We start from the raw sequence: 27,139 nt of genomic DNA on the forward strand, positions 1-27,139 counted from the left end.
GACAATCTCAAGGCTCGAGCAGATATGAAGACATATGCAAGTGTCCTTTATTAGAGCTAGTTGCGGTGTCATCTGAAAAATTTCTAAAGCCGAAAGTATCTTACATTTTAATGGAGCAGTTAAAGGATGTATGTGAATGATATAAAAATCTTAAATTCTCAGATGATTATGCAAGTAATCTAGCTCAGGACGTCAATATCAAAGATTGCAGGTTCTATAGGCTAAAGAGCCATGACTGCCATATCTTCATGCAACGATTACTCCTATTAGCTTGGCGTGATCTCCTTCCTAACTCCATATGGAGTTCTTTGACTGAGCTTAATCTTTTCTTCAAAAATATTTGTACCATCAAACTATCCACCGACCACTTCTCCAATCTTGAGGCTAGCAGTGTAGAGACTATAAGCAAGTTGAAGAAGATATTTTCTCCTAATTTCTTCGACTCCATGGAGTATCTCATAATTTATCTGATATATGAAGCTAGAGTGGGGGGACCAGTATAGTATAGATGGATATATCCATTTGAAAGATACATGTACAGTCTCAAGAAGAAAGTAAAAAATAAGGCTAGAGTCGAAGGTTCTATTGTGGAGGCTTACATAATTGAAGAAACTTTTAATTTCAGCCGACACTACTTTAACCCCAGTGTGCAGACAAAGTTGACTCAAGTGATGGAAATGATGATGGTGGTGAGGAATCAAAGGTGGAGATCTCAATATTTACTTATCCCGCTCATGAATTTGAGCATGAGGTTCATCGGGTATTAACTGATACTAAAAGTCAACAAACAGAGACATATGTTTTGCTAAACTGTGCAGAGGTCTATTCATATGTTAAGTAAGTATCCATCATAATCTCAATTTTTTAATCACTTGTCATTTTGTAGTTATCTTATACATGTATAGACAATATGATAAAATGCTGAGATGGGATAATTCGATGATAAGCAAGAAAAAAATTTTCATCCAATGCTCACAAAACTTTGCAAATTGGTTCCATCAACTGGTAAGCGATCATTATCATTTTATTTATTTTAATTTCTTATAATTTATTTCTTTTATAATATGCAAGTTATGCAAGGAGAAGAATCAATACCTAAGGAGTTAAGACCAATAGGTTACAGGCGAACAAAGTATTTGACATGTTATAATGGTTGTAATGTAAATGGTTTTAAATTTCACATGTAGTAATATGGATATCATAAGAGTATAATGAACAGTAGTGTGTGTATAAAGGGCAGCAGTGGGCAGAGGCGGAGAGTGACTATTATGAAATCCTCGAAGAAGTGATCAAGTTGACCTACCTTGGAGGTAATACTATCATTCTGTTTAAGTGTTGATGGTTTGATATTGACAATTGTATGAAGGTTGATCCACGATACAGGCTTATTGAAATCAAATATGGATTAAAAGCATATATCAATGACCCCTTTGTGCTAGCTCAACAAGCTGTTCAAGTATGTCGTACTCCTTTTCCATCAAGGGAGAGAAGAAGAAAAGATTGATGGGCTGTATGTAAGGTTAAGTCTCGAACTATTCATTACGAGCTTGAAGAAGAAGAAGAAGAGCTGCATTTATCAGAATGCTTTTAGGAGGATGAAATATTAAAAGTTCATCAGCATTTAATAGATGCTTTGTTAGATGCTCCAGAAATTCTCCTATATAATGGCCAACATAAGGAGGTAGATCATACTGAGTTTGTTTTTAAAGAGCATCCTATCCAAGAAGGTGAAGAAGAGGAAGAAGTAGAAGAAGTGAAAGAAAAGGAGGAAGAGGAGGAATCGGAAGAAGAATCTGAAGGGTATAAAACATTTGAAGAAGAAGATCAATAGTCAACCCTAGGAAGGAAGGAGTCAACCTCACCTCTCCTCGCGAAGCTTTTGCTCTAGCTTGAAGACTCTTCTTCAAAGCCCGACCTCTCCTTTCTTGGACTTCTCTTCCAAGTCCAAGTACCCCTCAGCAATGGCCTCCACCTAGGCATCCAAGCTCTTATATCTCATATCCTGAATGCCACCTTCGGCCACTCTTAATCTTTCAATGTTCTGGTATCATTTTATTTTTTGCATTGTCTTGAATCATTTTAAATACTTATCTTGCATTATTTTAAATCTTGTATTGTCATATTATAATTTGTATCATATCTTCCAAAGGCCACAGCTATCACGGTCGAGGAGAGAGCTCTCATGCAGCCAGCTTGTATGGTTTTGCACCATATATACCATGTGATAAACTTTAATACTTTAGATATTCTCTTTAAGATTATTTTATCTTTTATTATCTAATATAATATTCTTTATGATGTCTTGATACTCTCAGATTCGGACGATGTGGGGTTACTAGTGACCCCATAGTCATGTGGAGTAGCTCCGACTCTTAGAGTCAACGGCATGGTAGAGGATCCATCTGGCTCGCAGCACCTCCGACTTGATCGAAAGATAGAGATCATCTACCTTCAAAGTTTCTCATAAGTCCTATATCTTCACTGAATATGCTTAAAATTTAATCATTTTAGAGTCTAACATTTATTGTTCAAAATCAATTTTGCAGCACATTTAGAAAGCTGGGGGTGCCTTGTATGGTTATTGGGATCATTCGATGATTGATGTCGGGGCCGGTGAATGAGTTCTCCAGTTGATCATCGAGGGCTTGTGATGCAGCTTGGGAGATGTTTCTAGTAAGTCAAAGGTGTTTAATTTTTAAATATATAGTAGGTTTGTATTTTATGTATTAATATGCGTTTGCTTCTACTTGCAGGAGTACTATCGATTCGAGACTCCTCAGGATGAGAAGGCTGGCCATCGGACCTTCGAGGAGGTGGCCACATATAGGCTCCGAGATGGCCTATACAGTTTTAGGTAGTTCACAATAGAGCACTCCAGTTCTGAGTTACCATCAGACTGAAAATCTTACACATATCACTGAATGCAGGCGGACATACAGAAGGCCCTCTGTGAGTGATGGAGCACTAAGGAGTACTTTGGTAGGCGACAAAAGGCATGGTAGAATTGGACCGCATAGCAGGATTCGATTAAGCACACCGACGGCTTCATTGGCACACATGTTATGGCTGATAGATTGATAAAAATTTTATACTTAAATTATTTTTATATTGAATTGATCATATATATATTTTAATTAATTTAATTTAATTATTTATTTATTGCAGACATGGTAATTGGGTCGTGCACTAGGGTAGCTACTATTGAAAATTATGTCCTAAAGCTAATCATTTGATGATAGTGCTAATTATAAATGTATATGAATTAAACAATAATAAAAGTTATTTAATCTTTTTCATCACAAGATTACATCTTTTAACAAACTCCTACGTTATGATGAAGTCTTTAGGATTACTTAAATCGATAAAAGAAGATTTATTGTGTAGTCCTTAAACTGATTCGCGATCAAATGATACACTATTACTAGGACGATAGCGATATCATGTGTAGGTCCTTGTGTGCTATATGCATTGGTTGTTTTCATAATCAAATGGTGTGGAGACACTGGTATTGCATGTAGGTGAGATGTAAGAGTACATTATCACTGAACGTGATCAACTGTGGAGCACTCTACTGTCAAGAGTAGCTTGCGAAGGATATGGGTATAAGTGTCCCTCTGATCTGAGATCACCACAGTGACTTACAAACAACTCACTGTACTTTGATATCGGACTATCTGAGTTTATAATTTAGTGATAAAAAGTTTTTGGATGTAGTCAAATATTTGTCAAGTCAGTGCGTGAGTCAAGATGGGATTGACTCTTCTGAATTAGTAGGAGTTAATATATCAATGTATTTCAATTTAGCAAAATCAAAGCTCGAGTAATCCATGTGATGGATTTGAAAGATTGAAATATAATATGGATGACTTATCTAGGATTGATAATTAAATCCTAGGTCATCCTTGAGTATTAGGATTAAAAGGATGAATTATATGGTAACCATATGCTAGTAGGTTCTTGAATGTTGCTTCGCCATCATTCGAGCTATCCGAACATCGGATCTCATTGTTAGATGGTTATATTGATTGATTCAAAAATTTATTTTTGTGCTACTGACTTAGATTCAAACCTATAGGGTCACACTTAAAAAAAATTTCTAGCTGATCATATGGCTGATCAACGATTGAGAATCGTTCAAGGATTTAATCGTCAATTCGATTGATGATTAACCTTATGCAAAAGTTGTAATAAATTTATTCATCAAGTATTAGTAAATTAATAAAAAATTAATTAGTAATTAAATTATTGATTAGCTCAATTTGATTAAGCATAGAGGATTAAATAAAATTTAATTAAATTAGATTCAATTAGATTTGACTCGATTAGGTTATGAGATGACCTAATCACTAAGGAAGAATTGTCCCTGATTTGATCAGGATTTTGGTTGAATTAATTTCTAATTTGATTAAAATTTGATTAAAAATTTATGAATCTAATTAGATTTAATTTTATTTATTTTATTTAGACTAAACCAGATGTGATTTGGTTTGGATTGAAATAAGAAAATTAAGAGTCCATATTGTATTGGACTCTTCTCCTTTGCACCACCAATTTTCAATGCCCACTTTTCATCATGCTAAGAAAGTTTTTGCATGAGATTTCTTCATGCCAAAAGCTCTTTTCCTTCTCTTTCTCATATCCAAACTTGGACGAGATCTGATTTTATTTGGTATGTTCAAATGTGATTTGAAATTGGATACCTTATAGATAATATTTGACATTATCTACAACCTTGCCACCACTTGCTTTTTATTCCTTTATTTTGTGTGACAACATGGAGGTTTCTCATGGTGGAAAATAAGATATGATTTGGTTTTACCATAAAAATATATAAAAAGAGGAATCCCATGCTTGTTTTGGCATGGATTAGTGAAGGGAGGCAACATCTCTTGGAAGAGTCCAAGATCTCTAGGACTCTTCATCCCAACCTTACATGCCAATAAAAGGGTTTTTATTATTTCTTTTGTGCATGTAAGATAGAAGAGAAGGAGTTCTCTATATTGAGGAGGTTTTGGGGTGTGGGTTCATGGAGAAAAAGAAGAGGAGAGTCCTTCCTTGGGTGTGCAAAAAACTGAGTTTCTAGGATTTTGGTCCTATGGGTTTGGGAAGAGAGAAAAAGAAAAGAGAAGATAGTCTCCTCTCCATCTTTCTTCCACCTCTTCATCTCCTTCAGAAGTCCATCTTCAATCTTTGAAAAGATTTCAGAGATTTGAAAAAAAGATCCAGATCAGGCAAGAAGTGTAGGAACCAGATCTAGGGTTTCAGGATTAGATCTTGAAACTTTTTCAAGATCATGCAGCGGAAGACTAAAATAAATCAATTTATTTTCTAAAACTAGAGAATTCCTAGATCTAAGATCCTATTATATAATTATTATATAGTATTAAATTAAAAATTAAATTATATAGAGCATGAACTACATGTTGATCATATCAACATGTTTCTATACTACATCTAATGTATGTATTAAACAATAGATAAGATCTATTACCTTGCAAGTTAGACGTTCTAACCTCGCTGATCCGGGCTTGAGAATGATGTTGCAAGCCGCACATGCATCCGACCTCTAGGAGTCATCCACACGAGCCTACGAATCTCGACCAGAAGTCCTGCTTCAGAAAATCAGCACAGTATGTTAGTATTGCGCTGATCCTTCTTTGATGGTTGATCAGGTGCCTCCTTCTTCTTGATTTGAGATCTTCCAAAGATGAAAAGTAGGAGGAGGAGTTTTAAATCTGAGATGCTCTCAGAAAACTCAAGATGGAGGAAGGGAAGAGATGAAAACAAACAACCCTAGAAGAAGACCCTCTTCTTCTTCTCGTTTTCCTCTCTAAACACCCTATCTTGTGTCTATTATATCTCCACGACCCAAAGGTCTTTCTCTCTGATTTTTGGATGGCCAAAGGTATCTCAAATCTCTATCATTATCAAAAATTTTATGAAAAAACTTATTTTATAGAGAGAGATATGATAGAGTCCTTGTCTAGGTCAAATACCTAGTCAAGGCTTATCCAAACATGGCAAGATAAGGGGCGCCCAACTCTTGAGCGCCTCCTCCTTATTTTCATACATGGACTACCAGAAAAAGATGCACAATATGTACCCTAAAAGCCACAAAAATTCTAAAAAAAATTTATATAAATTCGATGCAAAATTGAAAGAGTTTTGGATTTCTAAAACTCTATCTCATAGAATTCGAAATCCAAACTTATTCCTCTTTGATTTGATCCAAACCACCTTCCATATAAGAAAGAAGAGAGAAAACCTTTTGTGGATGTGGGAGAGACCTGGGAGAGGACTTTTGTTGCACAAAATAAGAGGGGATTGGCGTGGAATAAGAGAGAGGGCATGGGGGGGGGCTTATGTGGTGCAAGGTGGAATCCTAGTCTTACTAGGATTCTAACTCATGACTTATTTTAATTTGGTTTCTCAAACCAAATCAAACCAAAATTAGATCAACCCAATTAAAATAGATCTTAATCCAATTAAAAACTTAATTTAATCAGATTAAATTAGATTTAAATCTGATTTAATTTTTTAATCAAATTAGAAATTAGGTTGACCCAATCCTAATTGAACTAGGACTAGTTTTTCCTTGCAATTGGCTTATCCAATAAACCAATTGGACTTGATCCAATCAAGCCCAAACCAAATCTAATTAAATTATATTTAATTAGACTTAATCTCAACTCATTGGCTTAATCAAATTAAACCAATTAGCAATCAAATTGCTAATCGATCCTCCTGCAACACTTGCACTAGGTTAAATGTCAATCGTATTGATCATTTAACCCCAGAATAATTCTTAATCGTTGATCAACCATCTGATCGGATCATGAACTCTAATGTGTGTGACCTCATAGGTCCGAACCTAAGCTGGTAGCACAGAAATAAATTTTTATACCAATTGAAGTGACCATCTAGCAATGGTACCCGATGATCGGATAGGTCGAATGTGTAAAACAACATCCTTAGAACCCATGCGGATATAGTTTCCATATAATTCATCCCCTTGACCAAAATGATCATAGGACATTTCAAAGTTCAACTGTTAACTCTGATCAGGTTGTCCATATTGTATTTCAAAATATCAAATCCATCTGATGGATTACCCTGGCCAAGGTTTTGCTAAATTGAAATACAGCGACTCATTCTTCTCCAACTCTTGGAGTGATCAATCCTATCTCGATCACACTCTGACTTCGCAAGTACTTGACTGTGCCCAGAAGCCTTCCATCCCTGAATTAAAAATTCAGTTAGTCCAGTACCAAAGCACAGTGAGTTGCTTGCAAGTCACTGAGGCGATCTCAGGTCTAAGGGATACTTATACCTATATCCCATCAGAGATATTCTCGACAGCAGAATGCTCTGGAGTTGGTCACGTTCAATGATGATGTACCCTTACATCTCACCTGTATGCCATACCAGTGTCTCCACACTCTTTGGTTAAGAGGACAACCAATCCATATGGCCTACAGTGATCTATGCTCGATAGAAGCTGTCATCCTTATTAACAGCTTATCATTTGATCGTGAACAGTTTTAAGGACTAATCGATAAATCCTTTCTTTATCGAATCTGAATAGTCCTAAGGACTTCATCATAACAACGGACTTCATTAGAAGATGAAGACTTATGATAAAAATTCTAAAAATATATTTTATTTATTAACAAATCAATTACAATACTTGGTTGCTCAACCGTCAACAGCTTGACATTGACTTTTGAGATACATTTCTCAACAACTTCCACTTGTCCTAAAGCCACTCGGCACAGTATCTAATATCCATCTTCGACTTGTAGTTGTCAAACTCCTTTATCGTCAGGGCTTTAGTGAAGGGGTCGGTCAGGTTCTCCTTTCCGTCGATCTTCTGAAGGTCGACGTCATCTCGATCCACGATCTCTCGGACCAGATGGAAGTGGCGCAAAATATGCTTCGTCTGCTGGTGTGCTTTGGGTTCTTTCACCTGAGCTATGGCACCAGTGCTGTCGCAGTAGAGCAGGACTGGACCATCGAGGGAGGGTGCTACTCCGAGCTCGGTGATGAATGTTCTCAGCCACACAGCTTCCTTCGTGCCATCCGATGCTGCGATGTACTTCACTTCACAAACAGAGACTACCACAGTATGCTGCTTGGAACTCTTCCAGCAGGTAGCTCCATCATTCAGAGTAAAGATATAACCTGACACGCTTCTACTGTCATCATGGTCAGATTGAAAGCTGGAGTCTATGAACCCCACAAGTTTCAGATCTGACTCGCCATAAACCAACCATTGATCCTTAGTATTTCTCAAATACTTAAGGATGGCTTTAACCACTTTCCAGTGGTTTTCTCCAGGATCAGATTGGTATCTACTCATTACTCCAAGTGAGTATGCCACATCTGGTCTTGTACATGTCATGGCATACATGATAGATCCCACGATCGAAGTATATGAAACTCTACTCATACGCTCTCTCTCTTCAGGACTTGTCGGACAATCTTTTTTAGAGAGAGAAATTCCATGGCCTATCAGTAGATAGCCCTTCTTGAAATTCTCTATGCTGAACCTCTTCAGTACAGTATCTATGTACGTGGACTGGGATAACCCAAGCATCTTTTTAGATCTATCCCTATAGATCTTCATCCCTAGGATGTAGGATGCTTCACCCAAGTCCTTCATGGAGAACTGCGATGACAACCAAACTTTTATTCCCTGTAGTGCGGAGATGTCATTCCTGATTAAGAGAATATCATCCACGTACAAGACAAGAAATACCACAACTGGACCATTTGCCCATTTATAGATGCAGGGTTCTTCTCCATTCTTAATGAAGCTATATGTTTTGATCACCTTATCAAAATGCATGTTCCAACTCCGAGAAACTTGCTTCAATCCATAATGGATCTCTGAAGCTTACATACCTTGGACTCATCTATGGATGTAAACCCCTCAGGTTGTATCATATACACCTCTTCGGTCAGCTCTCCATTCAGAAAAGCTGTCTTTACATCCATCTGCCAGATCTCATAATCCAGATGGGCAGCTATTGCAAGCATTATCCGAATGGATTTGAGCATTGCCAAAGGAAAAAATATCTCGTCATAGTTAATACCATAATGTTGACGATATTCCTTGGCAACCAGACGGGCTTTATAGGTCTCCACCTTTCCGTCTGCGCCCCTCTTCCTTTTGAAGACCCATTTACACCCAATGGGTTTAACTCCTTCAGGTGGGTCAACTAATGTCCATACATCGTTGACCTTCATGGACTCCATTTCGGATTTCATGGCTTCAAGCCATTTCTCGAAATTAGGTCTCTGCATTGCATCCATATAGGTGATCGGATCCTCATCGTTCTCATCGAGTTCGATAGGATCACCATCCCAGACTAAGAAATCATAGTATCTGTCTGGCTGATGCGGTACTCTACCGGATCGCCTTAATGGTGTAGGTACATTGGGCTTCGGATCTGATCCAATCAAATCCGACTCAGGTTCAACTATTGGTGTCGGTCCTTCTACCTGTTGAACTTCATCAAGTTCAACCTTAGAGGCAATGGTTCCTTCACCAAGGAACTCCTTTTCTAAGAAGATTGCCTTAAGACTGACGAACACCTTTTGTTCATCAACATGGTAGAAAAAATATCCTTTCATCTCTTTGGGATACCTAATGAATGTGTATTTGTCAGACCTAGGTCCAAGTTTGTCTGTGACTAATCGTTTGACATAGACCGGGCACCCCCAGACCCTAAGGTGTGAAAGTGCTAGCTTACGCCTTATCCATATCTCATATGGAGTCTTAATTACAGACTTACTTGGAATCCTATTTAATAGATAACAGGCCGATTCGAGTGCATATCTCCAGAAGGATATCGGCAAGCTGACAAAACCCATCATGGATCGGATCATGTCTAACAGAGTCCGATTTCTCCTTTCAGACATACCATTATGCTATGGTGTTCCTGGAGGAGTCCATTGGGAGAGAATCTCATTCTCTCCTAGATATGTGAGAAACTCACTAGAAAGGTATTCTCCTCCTCGATCAGATCGGTCAGATCGAAGAGTTTTAATACTCTTTTCAGTTTATTTTTCTACTTCACTTCAGAATCGTTTGAACATTTCAAATGAATCCGACTTATATTTTATCAGATAGACATATCCATATCTGGATAGGTTATCCGTGAAAGTTATGAAATAGAAATATCCACCTCTAGCACTTGTGCTCATGGGCCCGCATACATCAGTATGTACTAGGCTCAAGAGCTCAGTAGCTCTCTCATCTTTTTCAGTAAAAGGTGACTTGGTCATTTTACCAAGAAGACATGACTCACAGGTTGGAAGTGATTCACAATCACTGACTTTGAGGATTTCCTCTTAATTCAACCTGTTTATTCTGTTCTTGTTTATATGACCTAGCCTACAGTGCCATAAGTAGATATTTGATGCTATCTAATCTAGGGTGCTTGCCAGTTGAATAGACTACATTAAAGGTTGTGATAACATATACACACCATTGTTCAACTGTCCACAAAAAATAGTAACACCATTCTCAATGACATTACAAATTTGTTTCTTTATTGAAATTTCATAATCATTTTTGGCCAGAAGGCCTATAGAAATGATATTTAAAAAGAAACTGGGACAGAAATGATAATCAATAAGAACAACGATATGGGATTCAAATACAAGTTTTAAGATTTCTAATACTAGAACTGGAACTGATCTTCCATCTCCAACGTTCAGGAACCTCTCGCCTTGCTCGAATCTCCTACTGACCTGCAACCCCTGCAATGAATTGCAAATATGGTAAGAGCTACTGGTATCCAATACCCAGTCAGTTATATCATAAATAGAGAAATTACAAGGAGTTATCATATAAATACCTTGTCCAGCAACAACTTGCTGCTTTCTCTGCCTGTTCGGGTCCAGGGAGGCAATGTACTGGGGACAGTTCCTCTTCCAGTGCCCCCGCTTCTTACAAAAGAAGCATTCAGCTTGACTCTTATCGGGTTTGATCTTTTTGGTCTGGTTCTGCACAGATGTCCCAGTCTGAACTTGCACCTTCTTCACTTTCTTCTTCTTGTTCTTCTTCTCTTTCTTAAAGGGTTGAGAACCAGAAGACGAACCTCCCACTAAGTTCACCGACTCCTTGTGGAGTTGGTGATCCTTCTCAAAGTTCTGAAGCAACCCCAGTAACCCATGGTAGTTTACTTCAGGCTTTGTCATTCTATAATGAGTGAGGAATGGGAGATAAGACTTGGGCAGCGAGTTCAGTATTGCATCTTTCCCAAGCTGCTCATGCAAGGGAAAGCCGAGCTTGCTCAATTGTTCCATCAGCTCGATCATGTACAATACATGATCAGTGATAGAGGCACCATCCCGTATTTTAGCATTGAAGATGGCACAACTAGTCTTGTGCCTCTCCACGTCATCGGGTGTGCCAAAGGCATCCTCTAATACTTGAAGCATATCCTTTGGCTGAGCCATCTCGAATCTGCAACTAAACTCATCGCTCATGGCAGCTAGCATGATACAACGCACCATGGTTCGATCACTGAGCTACTTCTGGTAAGTGTCTCTGACTGTTCCACGTGCATTGGTAGCTGGCTCCTCAGGTGCAGGATCCATTATCACATATAGGATCCGTTCATGCTCCAGGACTATCTTCAACTTTCGGTACCAGCTACCGAAGTTGGGTCCCACCAACTTATCATTGTCCAACAATGATCAGAGCAATAGGGAAGTGGCCATATCTGCACAAAAGAAAACCATAATCTAATTAGCAATTGATTTATTAAACCTAAAGATTTAGACTTTAATCAAAAAGTTTCTTCCACTATTTTATTTGAATTGGTAGCCTCTACCTCCAATTCGAGGAATTACCCTAATTTCTTAGTGGGTACTAGAATCCACTTAGACTGCACACAAGCCCAACTTTGGTTGGCCAACCCATGTACATCTAAGGGTAGATTCATAACCAATTGTTTCTCTAAATAATTTTTAGTAATTTTAATTTTACCTCAGAAACCTAATCAGTAGGCTTTGGCCTCCACTGTAAGGATCCGATTAGGTCCAACCATTAACATGACCATACTTGGTGCATCTAACCAATGAATGATTAAGCCCAACTTTGGTTGGCTCACCTAACCACCATTAGAGAGACCCTTCCAAGTCATCATATGATGAGTGATAATTCCATTAGTCAACAATCACCAGGCCTTTGGGTCTGCAATGGTTATTGAGTTAATAGACTCATTATCAAACACCTTAATGGGAGGCTATGTCTCAGTTATCTCCATAACTTTATCATTTTAAGGACCTAATAATTTTAGAAGGTTTAAATAATTTAAAGGATGAGGTCAGATGAACCAGCGTATCATGATCCTCCCACTGGCTTCACCAAGTCAGCTTAAGGGAGACCATTAAAAAGGCTGGTCTAGGAGCACCTAAATCAGTCACACTGATTTACCTAGCTGACATGGGTCAGCTCAAATAGTCAAGTGATCTGATCAAAATATAATTTCACCAAGAGACCAGGTAAGTTCGATCAGTGGGAGGGTCGGCCAAAGCTTGCCTTAGACACCATCAGAAATGGCCAGGTAAGCGGGCTCCCAATTAAAAATCACCGGTCTGGTTTACCTTAGACACCAACTAGTTTAATTAGTTTCGATTAGATCAACCTAACAGTTCATGCTAGACCGCTTAGCTAAGAATCAAGTCCATTTGGTTCTCGTTAAAGATATGGACTTGACCAACTACAACTATTATAATTGATCTAGAAAATTCTTGACCTAATCTAAGACAACAATTGATTAGATTTAGTCAATTCTCTAATTAAGTCCATCTTTAATCTAACCATAGGTCTAACCCAATTAATGGACCTAATTTCCACTAACCCATTAACCCAATGTGTTATGGTTTGTGTCTTAGGTTCTTCAATTCACAATCTTAGAACCTAATCAAAACAACTTCTTAATTTTTAATTAAGTTTTGGGCTGAGGGTTGGGTTCGACTTTTCAAAAAATAATTTTTATATTAGTAAAATAATTTTATAATATAATTCTACCAACCATATTGCATGTTTGATTCATAATCAAGATGCAAGTGAAATAAACATGAAACTACTTTAGATCTAATCTAAACAGGTTCATGTAATTGAAACAATTTCAACTTTAAACAATTTTTTTGCACAAAAATTATTAACAAAAAGATTTTATTTCAGATTTAAACACCTTTTAAATCTAATAAATCATAAATTTAATCTAGATCATATCTAACAAATTTATGATTAAAGACAGATCTACACGAACTAGGACAACCTTTGCACTGTAAGGGGTAAACCTTACAGCAGGACAACCTTGCAATTCGTGATTGATCTAAAATTTTAATTTTAAATTTAATAATTAGATTATAAATTAGATATAATTTAAGAAATAATCTAAACATGTATAAATAATCATGTAATGAAGAATCTAGGCTCTGATACCAATTGTAAGAACCAGATCTAGGGTTTCAGGGTTAGATCTTGAAACTTTTTCAAGATTATGCAGTAGAAGACTAAAATAAATCAATTTATTTTCTAAAACTATAGAATTCCTAGATCTAAGATCTTATTACATGATTATTACATAGCATTAAATCAGAAACTAAAATATATAGAGCATGAACTATATGTTGATCATATCAACATGTTTCTATACTACATCTAATATATGTATTAAACAATAGATTAGATCTATTACCTTGCAAGTTAGACATTCTAACCTCGCTGATCTGGGTTTGAGGATGATGTTGCAAGCCGCACATGCGTCCGGCCTCTAGGAGTCATCCACACGAGCCCACGAATCTCGACCAGAAGTCCTGCTTCAGGAAATCAGCCCAGTATGCTAGTACTGCGCTGATCCTTCTTTGATGGTTGATCAGGTACCTCCTTCTTCTTGATTTGGGCTCTTCCAAAGATGAGAAGTAAGAGAAGGAGTTTCAGATCTGAGATGCTCTCAGAAAACTCAAGATGGAGGAAGGAAAGAGATGAAAACAAACAACCCTAGAAGAAAACCCTCTTCTTCTTCTCATTTTTCTCTCTAAACATCCTATCTTGTGTCTATTATATCTCCATGACCCAAAGGTCTTTCTCTATGATTTTTGGATGGCCCAAAGGTATCTCAAATCTCTATCTTCATCAAAAATTTCATGAAGAAACTTATTTTATAGAGAGAGATATGATAGAGCCCTTGTCTAGGTCAAATACCTAGTCAAGGCTTATCCAAACATGGCAAGATAAGGGGTGCCCAACTCTTGAGCACCTCCTCCTTATTTTCATGAATGAACTATGAAAAAAGGATGCACAATATGTACCCTAAAATTTACAAAAATTCTAAAAAAAATTTGAATAAATTCGGTGCAAAATTGAAAGAGTTTTGGATTTCTAAAACTCTATCTCATAGAATTCGAAATCCAAACTTATTCTTCTTTGATTTGATGCAAACCACCTTCTATGTAAGAAAGAAGAGAGAAAACCTTTTGTAAACATCAGAGAGATCTAGGAGAGGGCTTTTGTCACACAAAATAAGAGGAGATTGACGTGGAATAAGAGAGAGGGCGTGGGGGGGCTTATGTGGCGCAAGGTGGAATCCTAGTCTTACTAGGATTCTAACTCATGACTTGTTTTAATTTGGTTTCTCAAACTAAATCAAATCAAAATTAGATTAATATAATTAAAATAGATCTTAACCCAATTAAAAACTTAATTTAATCAGATTAAATTAGATTTAAATCTGATTTAATTTTCTAATCAAATTAGAAATTAGGTTGACCCAATTCTAATTGAACTAGGACTAGTTTTTTCTTACAATTGGCTTATCCAATAAACCAATTAGACTTGATCCAATCAAGCCCAAACCAAATCTAATTAAATTATATTTAATTAGACTTAATTTTAACCCATTGGCTTAATCAAATTAAGCCAATTAGCAATCAAATTGCTAATCGATCCTCCTGCAACACTTGCACTAAGTTAAATGTCAATCGTATTGATCATTTAACCCTAGAATGATTCTTAATCGTTGATCAACCATCCGATCGGATCATGAACTCTAATGTGTGTGACCTCATAGGTCCAAACCTAAGCTGGTAGCATAAAAATAAATTTCTGTACCAATCGAAGTGACCATCTAGCAATGGTACTCGACGATCGGATAGGTCGAATGTGTTGAACAACATCCTTAGAACCCATGCGGATATAGTTTCCATCTCCTTGACCAAAATAATCATAGGACATCTCAGAGTTCAACTGTCAGCTCTGATCAGGTTGTCCACATTGTATTTCAAAATATCAAATCCATTTGATGGATTACCCTGGCCAAGGTTTTGCTAGATTGAAATACAGCGACTCATTCTTCTCCAACTCTTGGAGTGGTCAATCCCATCTCGATCGCACTCTGACTTTGCAAGTACTTGACTATGCCCATAAGCCTTCCATCCCTGAATTAAAAATTCAGTTAGTCCAGTACCAAAGTACAGTGAGTTGCTTGCAAGTCACTGAGGCGATCTCAGGTCTAAGGGACACTTATACCTATATCCCATCAAAGACATTCTTGACAGCAGAATGCTCTGAAGTTGATCATGTTCAATGATGATGTACCTTTATATCTCACCTGTATGCTATACCAGTATCTCCACATTCCTTGGTTAAGAGAACAACAAACTCATATGGCCTACAGCGATCTATGCTCGATAGAAGCTGTCGTCCTTATTAACAGCTTATCATTTGGTCATGAACAGTTTTAAAGACTAATCGATAAATCCTCTTTTTATCGAATCTGAATAGTCCTAAGGACTTCATCATAACAACGGAGTTCATTAGAAGATGAAGACTTATGATAAAAATATCAAAAATATATTTTATTTATTAATAAATCAATTACAATACTTGGTTGCTCAACCATCAACAGCTTGATGATTGGCTTTTGGGATACATTTTCTAACAAGAAGATGGTCTTCATGCAAACTAGCATTCTCAAGAAGATCGATCAGATTGGAGTTTCGAGTAAACCTTTCGTAGAGGTCGAACATGTGTGCGACTACGAGCAACCAGCAAGGATCATCTTCACTATGTCTCTCAGCAGTGAAGATCATTGATCCATGCTCAGGGATTGAGTTTTGAATTCAGATAGGTGTAGATTTGATCTACAGCTTACATCCATGTATGCAGATTTTATCATTTGATTATTTTAGATTTTATATGCAACATATCATATCATAGATCCTAGAGTAGATTGATTTGATGATTAGATCATATGCATATTAAGTTAATATGATTAATCTAATTATTTGTCACTATATTTTATTTAAAAAAATTTTGAAATATATGCATGAAATCGTCTGTATTTTTCAACAATGATATCAGAGCCTAGATTCATTATGATATGTTATATGTGCATATTAAATCTAAATTTTAATTTTATTTAGATCTGATATGTGATATTTTGGATCTAAATTTAATTAATTATTGATCATATAAATTGATATAAAGTTGTCATGCTGTATGATTTATCCCTTACAGTGAACAGGTGACTATTTTATGCTGATTTTTGATAAAATCTAATTTCATGTGTTGTATGCAATATTTATGATCTGATTTAGATGTGATCTAAGATTATGATCAGATATAATGTAATTTAGATTAGATCTAAATTCATGCATATATGATAGATTAGATGATCTGATTAGCAAGTACTTGGATTGGATTGATCATCAGGCCGTCTGATCATAGGAGCTAGAAGGATTTAAAGGCCCTCTCTTCTCATTCGATAGGGTGCTCTTATGGCGTGTAGGAGTACCATATGATTAGATCCCATGAAGAAGAATGTGAAAGGAAAAAATTATTTTTCTATAAAATCTTAGATTTTGAAACTCTAGGTTTGTTGTATGTGATACAAAGTTGTATGAAAAATAAAATATCTAATCTATATGATTAAAATTATTTTAATCATGAAAAAATAAAATCTTGAATCATAAAAAATTTTAGATATGATCTAAAAGAATGTTTATGATTAATTTTATTTTAAGATTATGTAAGATTTTTTAGATCTAAAATTCTTTGAAACGTGCTTACACAATTACTGAGCTGACCCAATTTTGAACTGAGTTGACCCAATCTTTTTGTGTAGTTGGCTCAATGTTGATTGAGTTGACCCAGTTTTAAAATAAAAAATCTTTATATAAAATTTATTATAAATTATTTATAAAATAAAAAAGTTGAAATTATGTCAAACCTAAAGCTAATCCTATGTCGATGCTGAAACTTAGTTAAGAATTAAGTGTAAAATTGATTAGATCTAGAATTATAATTTAAAGATCTAATGTCGTTCGCATAAAACATGGGGGTATGGGTTAGCTCAAATTAAATTCTTTTTAATTAGATTAGACCTAAGATTAGAATCAAAAAATTAATTGATCATGCAGAAAAATTGATTAAGTCTAACCAAATATTGAATTAGTTTAATCAAGATTTTTCTAATACAATAGTTGTAGATGGTTAAGTTCATGTATTTGATTAGACCAAATGGACCTTGATTGTGGCTCAGTAGTTAAATTTGAATCATTAGACTAGTCAAATCAAAACTAGTTAATCAATTAGTGTCTAAGATAAGTTCGGCATTTCGACCAGTGATTTTTAATGGAGAGTGGCTTATCTGACCATTTCGATGGTGTCTAAGGCAAGCTTAGTAGACTCTTCTATCGATCTCATTTACCTAACCAATTTAGTGAATTAGATTTTGATTAGATCGCTAAGTGATTCAAATTAACCCATGCTATTAAAGTTGATTAGTGTGACTGATCTAGGTATCAGTTTAACCAACATGATCCTAATCCAATTCAATGACTTGGTGAAGTCAATGGGAGGATAGTGGTTTACTGGTTGATTTCTTCTTTTTTCAATTCATAAATTAAATTTTCTAAATTATTAGGTTCATAAAATGAGCTGGTTATGGTGATAACTAGATCATAGCCTCCCATTAAGTTGGATGATAATGGGTCCATTAGTATGATGATCATTGGAGGCCCAAAGGCCTAGTGCTCATCTACTATTGAAATTATCATTCATAATATGATGATTTAGTTGAGTCTCTCTATCGAGTAGTCAAGTTAGCCAGTCAAAGTCGGACCTGATCATTTGGTAGTTGGATTTTTGAGTATGATCATGTTAACGGTTGGACCTAACCAAGGCTTGCAGAGAAGATCAAAGTCAACTGAAAAGTTATCTAGGGCTAAATCAATTACTAAAAATTATTTACTGAAATAATAGGTTAAGAACCTACCCATAGATGTACATGGGTGAGCCGACCAAAGTCAGGCTCATGTGCACTTTTTGTGGATTCTAGTACTCGCTAAATAATTAGGGTAATTTCTCGGATTGGAGGTAGAGGCTATCAATTTGACTAAAATAATAGGAGAACCTTTAGACTAAAGTTCAAATCTTTAGGCTTAATCAATTTATCAACATAGAGGTCTTGTGTTTTTCTTTCGATTATGGCTAAATGTTTGTTGCTCCGTTCACTATTTGATAGTGAGTTATTTATAGGACCCAACTTTGATAGATGATATCGAAAGTTATAAATAGTTCTAGAGCACGAATGGATCCTATATATGATTATGGATCCAGCACTTGAACTTTTCACATCCAACACACATGATGCGATCAAAGATGCTTATCAGAAGTGGTCAAATGATCGTATCACCGTGTGATATTTTTGAGAGCAATGAAGATCACAAATTTAATTATAAATTTGAAGATGCTCAATGGGAGGAAATCTTTCAAATATTGAAGGGGTTCTTATCCACCTCTGAAAATATGTCTTCAGTGGGGTAACAATCTTTTGAGAAAAAAAAGAAAAAGAAGGTCCAAAGAGTCATGCTTGGGCTGAGGAGTCTGAACTAACAAAAGAGTCTAAGGTTAACCTAGTCTGGCAGAGTCCCTTGACCCGAACAGGCTAAAAAAGAGAAATCAGTAAAGGGTTGCTGGACAAGATACTTATATGATAACATCTTGTGATTTTTCTATTTATGACACTACTACCTGGGTATTGGATATCGAAAGTCCATGCAAATTTTTGCAACGACTTCAGGTTAGTAGAAAGATTGGAAACAACAAAAGATTCCTAAATGTTGGAGCTGAAAATCATATTTTAGTTCTGGTTTTAGGAATTCTCGAGTCTATTTTCAATTCTAACAATATCATTTTCGGTGATTGTCACCATTGTCTATTTTGACGAATATAATTTTTGTAGGCCTTCTAACCAAGGATGGATTTACATTGTCAATATAGAATGATTTTTGTGATATCATTATAGATGACGTCAAAGTCATGATGAACAATTAAGAAATGATATTTATACAGCTTGTTAGTGTATTGTACACACCAAACTAATCCTTAAGAGTAGATAATGTCATGAAAGTCTACCTTTGGCAATTTAGGCTCAATCATATGAATAAGAATAGAATCAATAGGAGATAATTCTCAAAGTCAATAATTGTGAATCATTATCAACCTGTCAATCTTATTTTTTCAGTATGATGATCAAGTCATCTTTTACTGAAAAAGATGAACAAGCCAATGATGTTCTAAGTCTGATACATATTGATGTATTGGATCTATGAACATGTTTATCATAAATTTAGATTATTTAAAATATTTAAATAATTTTTTAATAAGGTAGAAAAATAAATTGGAAGAATATTGAAACTCTTCGGTCAGACCAAGGAGGAGAATGCCCTTTCGATGAGTTTTTGACATATCTAGAAGAGAATAGGATTCTCTCTTATTGAAATCAACTTTATTAGACATAGGTTGATCCATGATGGAGTTTATAAGTCTGTCAATCTCCTTTTAAGGTTATGCTCTTGAGACTACTTGTCATGTTCTCAACTAATTTTTAAATTAATTAGTTGCAAAGACTCCATATGAGATATGGACTAGGCGTAAGCTGATACTTTCTTACCTTTGGGTTTGGGAGTGTTTGATTTATGTCAAGCATTTACAGACCGATTAGCTTTGATCCTGATCCTATATGTATTATTTTGTAGAGTACCCCAAATAATCTAGGAGATATAACTTTTACCTTGCTAAAGAACAAAAGTTGTTTGGCATTCCATTTAGAAAAGGAGTACCTTGGTGAAGGAACTGATGCCTTTTATGTGAAACTTATTGTTGGTGCAAAAATCTGCTTGCGCCGGAGAAGCTGGAGTCGAGGAAGCCGCGGTCGCCGTCGGGACCTGCAAAGGAAGTCTAAACCGGAGGTGGGGTTGCTCCGACAAGACCCTCCGACGCTCAAGTCAGTTCTCTACCTCAACAAGAATGGAGTGCTCGAACGAAGAATTTAGCAGAGTTTTGAGATAAGAAATGAGCTTAGAGAATAACGTATCTGGGTCCCCCTTTTATAGGTGGAGAAGGTAACGGATTGATGGCGACGTCTGTTACTGTCTGGTCGTGGGCCGCCCGTAGTCAGGGAGAATTTATTGCGAGGGGTAGTGGAGCTGAATCGTGGCTATCTCCGTAGCTCGCCACGTGGAATCAGTTGCGGAGAGTGGAGCAGCGTCCGTTGTCGTGACTTGCCAGCGGGTGGGAGAATCGCCTGGTATCCGTCGCAGGAGGTGGAGCAAGTTCGTGGCCGTTATTGTGGCCTGCCAGGGGGTAGTGGAGCTGTGCGGAATCCGCCACAGGACGTGGAGCAGAGCGGCGATGGTTACTGCGGCCTGTCAGGGAATGATGGAGCTGCGTGGAATCCGCCACAGGAAGTGGAGCAGGGTCGTGGCCGTTATGGTGGCCTGCTAGAGGGTGCAGACACATCGGATGAAGTTCGGCAGTGGTCGGAGTCCGGCCCCCGTAGGAGCCCGGACTAAATCTGTCTGCAGTCGTTGGAGCCGAGGACGAAGCCCGGCTCCCGTAGGAGTCCGGGTGGAGTCTGCTGGCGGCTGCAGTTGTTGGCGTCGAGTATGAAGCCCGGCTCCCATAAGAGTACGGGTGAAGTCTCCCTGCAATTAGAGTTAAAGGCAAAGTCCGGCTCCTGTAGGAGTCCGGGCGGAGCTGCGTTGTAGTCGATGTCAGCGGCGGAGTCCGGCTCCCGTAGGAGTCCGGGCGGAGTTGCGCTGTAGTCGATGTCGGCGGCGGAGCCCGGCTCCCGTAGGAGCCCGGGCGGAGCTGCGCTGTAGTCGATGTCAACGGTGGAGCCCGGCTCCTGTAGGAGCCCGGGTGGAGCTGTGCTGCAGTCGGTTCCGCTAAGGATTTTGGCTGTGGGTATTTTATACCCAACACCAGTCCCCCTACTTCTAAGTTTGAATTTCAAACGAAGGAAGTACAGAGAGAGATGGGCGCAGCCAGAACCATCCCTTCGAATCCTGCGCACTGCCGCCTCCAGATATTTTGGCATTAAATGAGCGCATGCCGGAGTCTTTTCGAATTGGAGCGGTATGAGGGGACGCTTCGAAAATCCCGCAGGTACACTGGCCTAGGTACGGTGCAATTATGATCCTGCCAACCGTCAGCCGCTTTTAGCCGCCTGCCAGGGAGAGTGGGACACGTGTCGGATGCGGACTGGCCTGGGGGATTCGTGATCATTATGGCGCCGGATCCCAGGGTCTATTTAAACCCGTCCTCCCCCCTTCGGGCGCCCTACTCCATTCCTGAGTTTTCGCTGGTGTCGTCTTCTCTTCAAGAGCCCTGCTCTAGTGATCGTCTTCTTGAGCCGTAGGCGCCTCCCGTTTCTCGTCCCCCAGGTCCCTCAGAGTAACATAGGTTAGTGCCAACCTTCCTCTCACCGCCTAGGGGCTTCTCCTCTCTTCATTACTTTTGTGCCTCTCCCCAAGTTAGCCTTCGGCCTCTCGTTCCCCTTTCGGTCTATCTTTTTGGGGTCCTTTAGATCCTTCCTTCGAAACTACCCAAAATGTCCTCTGACTCTTCTGCTCTCGGTAGTTATGAGAGTTCTTCCGCTTCAAACCCCCAGGTCGCTGTCTCTGCGGACGAACCCACATCCGGGGCAGGACCTCACCCGATTTTTGCACCGGGCGCTATTCCATGTTCGTCGACTTCAGATGAACTCCTTTTGATAAGGGTTCGGTATGGGGTTCCTCCGGAGTACGACCTGGAGCTACCTGGCCCCTCTGACCGGGCCAGCACTCCTCCTCCTGATCGCTTCTGTTTGTATCAGGAAGCGTTCCGTGCCGGACTCCGGCTTCCGCTTCCTGTCTTTATCACTGCCTTCTTCCGCTTCTTGGACATTTCTCTCGCTTCCGTGACCCCGAATTCCTTTAGGTTTTTGATAGGGTTTCTCTCTCTCTGCCACATAGCCGAGGTTCAGCCGTCCCTCTCCTTGTTTAGGCATTTTTATACCTTCAAACGCCATCCTTCGGCGAAGGACTGGTGGTACTTCTCCCCTCAGTTTGGTAAGAAGGGGTTGCTGAAGGGCGCCCCTTCTTCGATTCACAATTGGAAGGGAAAATTTCTCTTCGTCCACTGCCCGACCCTGAAACTAGGCCTGCCCCCTTGGGGGTCTCTGAGGGATTCCATCCGCCGGGCTCCCAGCCTGGGGGAGGACGACCTTCAGGCCGCCCAGAAGCTCCTAACTTATCCCGCTCCTTCCCTTCCTAATCTTCTGAGGGAGCAGCTTCTTTTCAACATCGGCCTGAGCCCTCAGGATCCAGCAAGTATTCATCTTATCTTTTTTTTTCTCACCTTCCTCTTCTTCTTCTCTTTGCCTCTTTTTCCTTCCCACTCTCCTCTTTTTCTTTCTCTTCTTCTTTTTTTTTTGACTCTTGATTGATCGGTGTTGCTTCTTTTTTTTTTTTTTTTAGCAATGGACGCCGAAGCAACGCGGATGCTTGCCAGGGGCATGAGGGCTCAGAAGAGGAAGGGCGCGACGGCCTCCGAATCGACGAAGAGGGCTAGGGCGGAGGAGACGAGCTTGGCTGCGCCCGTCCAGGCGGCCCCGGCCATCGACATTCCTTCGGATGCCGAGCCAGGGGCTCCCCGGGCCTCCTCGAGGAGCCCGGCCACTGAGGCCCCCGCTCCGGGGGTTCGCCCCACGGAGGCGCCCGCCGCGGGGAGGAGGAGGAAAATGGTGGCTCGTAGGGCGAGTAGCCACCGAGCTGCTGCGGACGAGTCCGTCTGCTCTGAGGAGGGATCGGAGAATCCCTTCAACGACAGAGACTTGATCAGATGGCTGCTCGACGGCTGCATCCTGTCCGACGTCGTGCAGAGGATCGACCGCGCCGATCCTGAGCAGCGGGCTTGGGACTCTTTGGGGTCCTTCCTCGAGGTAAGCGAATATTTATTTATACGGTCACTCAGCCTTTGTCGTAATTCCCTATCCATCCTTGCAGATCGGGCACCAGCTCTTTGCCTATGTCGAGGCGACGAGCTGCATGAGGAGAGACCTCCTTCAGGTGGAGGAACGCTGCCAAGCCGAGGTTGCCCGCCTCCAAGCGAAGACGGCCGAAGTAGTCGCCCTCCAGGAGGCCCTGGAAAGAGAAAGGCAAGCCCAGAAAGAGGAGAGACGGATGTTGGAGGAGTCGGCGAGGAAGGCGGAGGCCGAGGTCGCCCATTTGGTCGAGCAAACTCCGGTCCTGGTCTCGGAGGCCAGGGCCCTTGCGGTGGAGGAATTCAAGGCCTCCACGGAGATGAGGGAACTGAACGTCCAGTTCGGCCAGGAGGCGTTCACCAAGGGGTTCGAGCTCTGCCAAGAGAAGGTGGCCAGCAAGTTCTCCAAACTCGACCTCGGCTTTCTTGAGGAGTCTGAAGACGAGGCCGGCCCCTCGTCCGTCGCCACCACGGTCGCACCCCCTGCGTCGAGTTCTCCACCTCCTGCCCCTAAGGTCTGAGACCTCTGATCTTGTGCCCTTATTTTGTCGCCATACTTCCTTTCTGTTTGTCTTCAAAGTTATTCAATCAATAAAGTCAAATTTCTTGTTGTGGATGGCTTCTCTTTCCCCCTCCTCCTTCCTTCTGCTCTTCTTCTTGTAATGAGTCGATCTTTGACGCTCTCACCTTCCGATGGCAGTGCCCTGCTGAAGCACTCCCCTTGCCCCTGGGGGTCCCGCTGAAATCAACAATCCAGCGGTTGAAAAAGGAGGTCCTTCACCTGACGAAGAAGTTGAAGAAGTCGGAAGGCGAGCTTCGCAAATCGAGAGAAGACCATTCTGAAGCCGCCGCTGAGGCCGCCCACTTTCGGAGTCTCCATGTGAAGGCAATTATGGACTACAGCCGGAGGAAAGCGAGCTTCGCCAAGGAGCTCGAGGAATGCAAGAAAAGCACCAGCGACCGAATTTGGGCTCAAGAAGCCAGGATCAGTGCCCTTAAGGTCGAACTATCAGCTGTGAAGAGGAAGATCGACCAGCTGGAGGGAAACTCATCCCGGCTCTTGGCCTGGGTTGATGATGAACAGAAGTGGTCGCGGAGGGTCTCCGACCTTCAGAAGCAGCTTCAAGACGTCGAGATGAGCCACGACGTGCAGCGGGCCAGCTGGCGCCGGTAAGCGAAAGAGTACAAAGGGAGATTTCGGACGGTGGCTGACGAGGTCGTTCGTCTCCAGAGGCAGCTGGCTAATAGGGCACAGCTTACTTCCGCCCAAGATTCCGAAGAGCTCCAAGCCCTGAGAGGCACTGTCGAAGGGATTTCTGTTTCCCTCGGGGAGAAGACAGCCGAGCTGCAACAAGTGAAGATCCAACTGGCACTTGAGCGGAAGGCCGTCGCAGACGCGGAGGCAGAGTCCGAAGTTTTACGAAAGTGGCATTGAGAAGTGGAGGCTGAGAGTCAGCAGCTTCGTCGGGCGCTCCAGGATGCGCTGCGGAAGAGGGAAGAACTAGAAGGAGCAATAGAGAACCTGAGGCAATCCTGGTTGAGGGACGGAGTAGATAACCCTAGGTCGGAGGGAGCAGGACCTCCTTAGAGCTCCTTTACCTTTCTGTCTTATCATGTAGTTATTTCTTTTTTGTCGTTTTGTCCTTCTTTCCTTGGCCGTCCTGGCCTCGTAGTGTGTATATATCGGAAATGAAATGAAAAGAGCATTTTGCGTTTCCTCGTCCATGCGCCGCGCTAATATTGTTGTCTGCCGAATCTTTCTTGACGTTTGGCTTGTCTGATGTAGACGTCGTCGGGGGGGGGCTTTTTCCTTTCGTCCGATCTTGTTAGGCGGCCGAGTTTCGTCGCCATTGACCCTAGCTGCGGAAGTCGCGGATGGAGCCCGGCTCCCGTAGGAGTCCAGGCGAAGTCTTCCTTGTAGGCGGAACCCGGCTCCCGTAGGAGTCCGGGTGAAGTCTTCCTTGGCATTGGAACCCGGCTCCCGTAGGAGTCCGGGTGAGGTCTTCCTTGGCGTTGGAACCTGGCTCCCGCAGGAGTCCGGGCGAGGTCTTCCTTGGCGTTGGAACCCGGCTCCCGTAGGAGTCCGGGCGAGGTCTTCCTTGGCATTGGAACCCGGCTCCCGTAGGAGTTCGGGCTTTTCATTTTGCTCGAGCCGACGTGAGGTTCTCCTCGCGTTACCAGCCCGGCTTGCGGGGGTGCTTTAAGGCGCTGTGAGGCCTCTCCCTCATCCGGTCTAAAAGAACCAGGCCTTCGACTTTGCTCATGTCAGGACGAGGTTCTCCTCCTGTTCCTGACATGGCTGTGGGGGCATATTAGGGCGTTGTAAGGCCTCTCCCCCCATCCGGTCTAAAAGAATCGGGCCTTTGACTTTGCTCAAGTTAGGGCGAGGTTTTCCTCCTGTCCCTAACAAGGCTGTGGGGACACATTAGGGCGTTGTAAGGCCTCTCCCCCATCCGGTCTAAAAGAACCGGGCCTTCGACTTTGCTCATGTCAGGACGAGGTTCTCCTCCTGTTCCTGACACGGCTGTGGGGCACATTAGGGCGTTGTAAGGCCTCTCCCCCCATCCGGTCTAAAAGAATCGGGCCTTTGACTTTGCTCAAGTTAGGGCGAGGTTTTTCTCCTGTCCCTAACAAGGCTGTGGGGGCACATTAGGACGTTGTAAGGCCTCTCCCCCCATCCAGTCTAAAAGAACCGGGCCTTCGACTTTGCTCATGTCAGGACGAGGTTCTCCTCCTGTTCCTGACACGGCTGTGGGGGCACATTAGGACGTTGTAAGGCCTCTCCCCCCATTCGGTCTAAAAGAACCGGGCCTTTGACTTTGCTCATGTCAGGACAAGGTTCTCCTCCTGTTTCTGACATGGCTGTATTTTTGGAGGGATCATATCCAGTCATAATACATCCACGCTAGGTGGGAGGGGCACGTTAGGTAGAAAGAAAAGTAGATTCAAGGCGAAATCGTAAGTGATACATTTACGATTTTCCCGCTCCTCCTTGAGGCCCTCCGGTGATGGAGTCGATGGTCCCGATGGGAGGCCGGTCCCCGGGCTGCTCCTCCCTTTTCTGCGGTTCAGGCGGTGGGAGGGCTCTTGGCCGGTCTCCTCTACCCTCAGGCCTGCGGTGGATGAATCTGTCGAGTCGACCCCGCCGAATGAGCTCCTCGATCTCGTCCTGGAGCTGGATGCATTCTTCGGTGTCGTGGCCGTGGTCGCGGTGGTAGAGGCAGAACTTGTTGGGGTTGCGCTTCCCGGGATGTGTGCGCATCCTCTCCGACCTAAGGAGCTGCTCCCTGACCTCCATCAGTACCTGGGCCTTTGAGGCGTTGAGAGGGGCGTAGCTGCGGAATTTCCCTAGTGGGGAATCCCGTCGAACCCTACGGTCCGGGCTTCTCTGCCTGCATGCCCGGGGTGGAGTGAGGGCGCGCTTATGTCCAGGAGGGGATCGGGAACGTGGCCGGGCTTCCTTTGGCCTTTTCTCTACTGCGGGCTTACTCGAATCTCCCGCTTGACGCTCCCTTACTGTCTCCTCGTCCTTCATTTTGAAGGCTTCTTCCGCTCGGGCGTATCCTTCAACCCGAGCCAGTAAATCAGCAAAATCCCTGGGGTACTTCTTCTCCAGGGAGTACAAAAGATCATTCTTCTGAAGGCCACCTTTCAGGGCGGCCATGGCAACTGACTGGTCCAAGTTTCGGACCTCCAACGCCGCGATGTTGAAGTGGTTGACGTAGGCCCGTATGGACTCCCCTTCCCTCTGCTTGATGTTGATGAGGGACTCCGAACCCTTTCGGGGACGTCGGCTGCTGACAA

This window comes from Elaeis guineensis, chromosome 1 (assembly GCF_000442705.2).
Source record: "Elaeis guineensis isolate ETL-2024a chromosome 1, EG11, whole genome shotgun sequence".
NCBI lineage: Eukaryota > Viridiplantae > Streptophyta > Magnoliopsida > Arecales > Arecaceae > Elaeis > Elaeis guineensis.